Here is a 5,560-nt window from a genome sequence, read left to right on the forward strand (position 1 = left end):
TTGATGCTACAAAGTCAGCATAAGGATGCAGGCCCCTGAAATATTTTTGAATGGTGGAAGGAAAATGAAAACAAGTCTTCAGGGTGGGTGATTGACTCCATGGCTGGGTTACCTCTTGGGATACCCACATCCCATTGCGGCAATGTCTGGTTCAAGTCCCAGCTTCTCTGCTTCCAATCCAGCTTCTTGCTAATGATTATCTTGGAGAAGCAGCAGATGGTAGTTCAGGTGCTTGGGTCCCTGTCACCCTCTTGTGACCTAGATTGAGTCACAGGCTTCTGTAAGCACTTCGGTATTGAAGCAGTAGATAGAAGTCTATCTCTATATCTTTATCTCCCTTTCAACTAAAATAAAAATGATTTTTAATTTTGAACAAAAAGAATTTTTAACAAAAAGAACTTCTCTTGATTTCCATATTCACCAACTCATTTTTAACTGCCTATAAGTATCATAAAGGATGTAAAAACAACTTATCTCTTAAGTCAGTCACACTTCTTCAGTCCCATAATGACTGGCCTACATCCCTATATTCAACTTTCTCTGTAATCCATAGGGTTGCTTTTTTACCTTCGCTCCCTGATTTTACTCAGCTCCATCCTGGAACATTAAATCTGCCTTGGCTTAGTCATGCCAGTTGGCATCTGGCTCTTCCTGCTGGTCGTGACCCAGGCTTGTAAATCATGTCCAAGTTCCTCAGTTGCTATTCCAGGGCCTTGGCACCCCAACGTTGTTTTCTGTGCCATGACACTGATTAGCTACTTATCATAACCCCTTCACTTGCTCTGCCTTGCCCTGCTTGGAATGGCATGGAAGGTCCTGCCTGTGTCAGCCTTAGCTCATGCCACTCCATGTTTCCTGGATCTCTACCCTCGGATCCATCCCTTGGTGGTACCTGGTTTCAGTACACCTAAGGAGGGCAGATATTCCTGGTTGTGAGCAGCTTTTACTTCCTTAAATTTATTATGCTAAACAGTTTGAAAATGCCACCTCATTAAATCTCCCCAATAACGTCACTGCAATTTACAGATTAGAAGTCTGAGGCATAGCAAATACAAGTAAATATCAGAAGATGAGCATCAGGACATGTACCCAGACTGGTATGTCCATAATACAAACTCTTGACTAGATTTACACAAAAATTTCAGCAATAGAAATCTGCAGAATTAACTAATAAATTCCTGGTGATGTTGGAGATTTTTATGATGGTTTCACTTTACTTGCAAGCAAACTTTCCTCCCCTGAAATACTCTTCAGTTCCATCCTTTCCAATCAGTCAAAAGATAAAAAGAAATCATTGTCAGTGAAGAGACTATGAAAATCTCTGTATTTTCCTGTTTCATACAGGAAAATGATCAAGCAGGTATCTTTTTGGTCAACGATCCTCAAGGGAGACATGCAAGCAGTCCAGACAAGGAGAGCACAGAACCACAGGCACCTGCTGAGTCAAAGGCCGAAAGAGCTTAATATACCAAATATCTTTCAAGTTGAGGTTAATTAGTTCCCACCATTCCCTGCCATTAGGTTAACCTGCACCATGTTACTATGGAAAAAAGGATTAATCAGATTAATTTTTAGGATAATAAACACATGCAAAGGAATTGAAATCAGCATATGAAAGATATATCTAAATTCCCATGTTTACAGCAGCTCAGTTGACAATAACAAAGATATGGAATCATGCAGAACTTTCTAGAATGCTCGATGAGCAATGGCGGAACAGCAGCTGCCAGGGCTGCGCACAGTCGGCACTGCTTCCTGCTCCTGCCACACCGGCCTCAGCTGACTCACCAGCTGTAGAAAATGGTGAATGAAACCACTTATTATGATGTTTGGGGGGGGTCAAACCCAATGCCACCCAGGAAGAATTGAAAAAGGCTTACAGGAAACTTGCCTTGAATACCACCCTGATAAGAATCCAATTGAAGGAGAAAAGTTCAGACTTCTCAAGCTTACAAAGTTTTTTCTGATGCAAAGAAGATGGAATTACATGACAAAGGAGGAAAGCAGGCAAGTAAGAAGTGTAAAGCTTGTGGTGGATTCAGCTCTCCATGGACATCTTTGATATGTTTTTTGGAGGAGGAGGAAGGATGCAGAGAGAATGGAGAGGTAAAAATGTTGTACATCAACTCTCAGTAACCTTAGAAGACTTATAAAATGGTGCAACAAGAAAACTGGCTCTGCAGAAGAATGTGATTTGGAACAAATGTGAAGGCCAAGAAGGTAAGAAAGGAGATGTGCCAATTGCCGAGGGACTGGAATGCAAAGAAGAATCCATCAGATAGAACCTGGAATGGTTCAACAAGTTCAGTCTGTATGCCTGGAACGCATCAGTCCTAAAGATAGATGTAACAGCTGCAATGGAAGGAAAATAGTTCTAGGAAAGAAAAGTCTAGAAGCTCATATTGACAAAGACATGAAGGATGGCCAAAAGATAACATTCCATGGTGAAGGAGACCAAGAACTAGGGTTGGAACCAGGAGATACTTCCATCGTGTTAGATCAGAAGAACCATGCTGTTTTCAATCAACGAGGAGAAGACCTTTTTGTATGTTTGGACATACAACTGATTGAAGCATTATGTGGCTTCCAAAAGCCAATTTCCACTCTTGACAATTGAACCATAGTCATCACCTCTAACCCAGGTCAGATTGTCAAGCAAGGAGATATCAACTGTGTGTAAATAAAGGCATGTCAATTTACCGTAGACCTTCTGAAAAGGGTTGCTTAATTATTGAATTTAAGGTGAACTTGGCTTTCTCTCTTCTGATAAACTCTCTTTGCTGGAAAAACTTCTCCCTAAGAGGAAGGAGGCAGATGAGACTGATGATATGGATCAGACAGAACCTCGTGGACTATAGTTCACACCAGGAGAGATGGCGCCATTGTAATGGAGAAGCAGATGAGAATGAAGAGCTTCACCCCAGAGGGGGTGTCCAGTGTCAAGCCTCTCCATGGCCCTGTGGCTAAGTCCCTGCTGGCATGATATATGCATTAGTGGATGAATGAGTGCAGGATTATAACCATAATACGCTCACTACTTGCTATTGTTTTTGTTTTAATATCCAACTATAGTACTGTTTTAAAAGTTAAATGAAGAATAAACAAAAACATAAAAGCTCTAACTTTGCTCTATATGTATGATGTCAGTGTGCAAGATATCTATAAAAGCTTACTTTAAAAAAATTCCTCTAGTATTTGTTAGTCATACATTGTAATTGATTTCATCTGTTCACATGGACAAGCTTAGACTGAAATGCTAGGTGTACATGTTGGCTTCCATGTTTAACCCTTCATTGTGAAGCTTACAGAAATAAAACTATTTAACTGGCAAGAAAAAAAAAGATATGGAATCAACCTAGATGTCTATCAACTGATGATGGGATAAAGAAAATGTGGTTTTATATATATACACAATAGAATACTAGTCATAAAAAAAAAAGACAGAAAGAAATCCTGACATTTGCAACAAAGTGGATGGGACTGAAGTCATTATGTTAAGTGAAACAAACCAGATCCAGAAAGACAAATATTATGTGTTTTCTCTTACTTGTGGGAATTAATATAGAGAGAATTAGGAATAAAAACTGTGTGAGGGGCCCGGCACAATACATAGTTGTTAAGGTCCTCACCTTGCACGTGCTGGAATCCCATATGGGCACGGGTTCTGATCCCGGCAACCCTGCATCCCATCCAGCTTCCTGCTTGTGGCCTGGGAAGGCAGTCGAGGACGGCCCAGGACCTTGAGACCCTGCACCCATGTGGGAAAATCAGAGGAGCTCCTGGCTCCTGGCTTCAGATTGGCTTAGCTCCAGCCATTGCAGTCACTTGGGGAGTGAAACATCGGACGGAAGATCTTCCTCTCTGTATATCCGTCTTTCCATTAAAAAAAAAACAACAACAACAACAACAAAAAAAAAAAAACTGTGTGGGGCCTGGTGTAGTGGCGTAGCGGCTAAAGTCCTCTCCTTGAATACCGGGATCCAACATGGGCACTGGTTCTAATCCCAGCAGCTCCACTTCCCATCCAGCTTCCTTTTTGTGGCCTGGGAAAGTAGTCAAAGACAACCCAAAACCTTGGGACCCTGCACCTGCGTGGGAGACCTGGAGGAAGTTCCTGGCTCCTGACTTTGGATCGGCACAGCACTGGCTGTTGTGGTCACTTGGGGAGTGAACCATTGGATGGAAGATTTTCCTCTCAGTCTGTCCTCTTCACTGTATATCTGACTTTGCAAAAAATATAAATAAATAAGTCTTTTTTAAAAAAAGACTGTGTGGATAAGAATTGCTTCATTCCACATACACAGTAATATGTTATTCTTTTCCCATGTTATGACCACTGTCATAAATCCCTCACTCTGTGACAATAAGATCTTTTCTATTTTCAAAAAAAGAACAGTATATATGTGTATCTATATAACTATTTATAAATGAAGTCCAGAGAAACAAACCAATGCAAGAGCAGAAGCAGGAATTCCAGAGGAGCTTAGCAAAAATGAAACTGTATTTCTCCTCTATAATCAGAGTAATTGGTTTTTCTGTATAGAACGACCCTTTGCTGTGTTGGACTAGAATTAAAGAGAAGAAAGGTGGACCTGATCCATAAGAATCCCAGGGCTGATGTGGCATAACAGGTAAAGCAACTGCCCACAATGCCAGCATCCCAAATGTTCCCCTAGTTAGTGTCCTAACTGCTTCCTTTCCAATCCAGCTCCCTGATAATGGCCTGGGAAAGGCAACAGAATATGGCCAGAGGACTTGGGCTTCTACTATCCACCTGAGAGACCTGGAAGAAGATTCTGGCTACTAGCTACAGCTGGCCCAGTCCTGACCGTAAGATTCATTCTCATTTTCTCTCTCTCTCTCTATCTCTCTCTCTCTCTCTCTCTCTCTCTATCTCTCTCTCTCTCTCTCTCTCTCTCCACACCTCCATAACTCTTTCAAACAAACATGTTTTAGGTTTTTTTTTTTTTAAGATTTATTTTATTTTTATTACAAAGTCAGATATACTGAGAGGAGGAGAGAGATAGAGAGGAAGTGGAGCTGCCGGGATTAGAACCAGCGGCCATATGGGATCAAGGCGAGGACCTTAGCCACTAGGCCACGCTGTCGAGCCCATGTTTTAGGTTTTTTAAAATCCTATTTCAGAAAAAGTAAGAGCTAAGGTACCTTATCTAAGTGTTCATTTGGGCAAGTCACACAGCTCTAACTCCACCCCAACTGATGGCTTTACAAACACACACATTTTCCCTAATAGCAAGTTTGCCACCGCAAACAGACTATGAGACACGCAATAGGTCAAATGTGCACCTAGAAAATGTTTTTCAAGGGTGTCAAGACTTTATTTTTGAAAAGGAATGTTCCTCATAAAGGCTAAAGACCATCCAGGCATGTAAAAGTAAACATCTATTTTAGTTACAAGGAAAATCATCATGGCTCTTATTAGGAAACAGGGGGATTTACCCAACAACAGAAAAAACTATGCAATCTGCATGAGAGGTATGAAACCCTGGGAAACACGATTGCTTACCTCACTACATCCCAAACATCGTTTATCTTCATG

General features: G+C 41.2%; 1 pseudogene; it reads left to right on the forward strand.

Moving 5' to 3' along the window:
* The first annotated feature begins 1,499 nt into the window (after positions 1-1,499).
* Positions 1,500-2,967, forward strand: LOC101526889 (dnaJ homolog subfamily A member 1-like; annotated as a pseudogene).
* Positions 2,968-5,560: the final 2,593 nt, after the last annotated feature.

Source organism: Ochotona princeps, chromosome 6 (genome assembly GCF_030435755.1).
Source record: "Ochotona princeps isolate mOchPri1 chromosome 6, mOchPri1.hap1, whole genome shotgun sequence".
In the NCBI taxonomy this organism is placed as follows: domain Eukaryota; kingdom Metazoa; phylum Chordata; class Mammalia; order Lagomorpha; family Ochotonidae; genus Ochotona; species Ochotona princeps.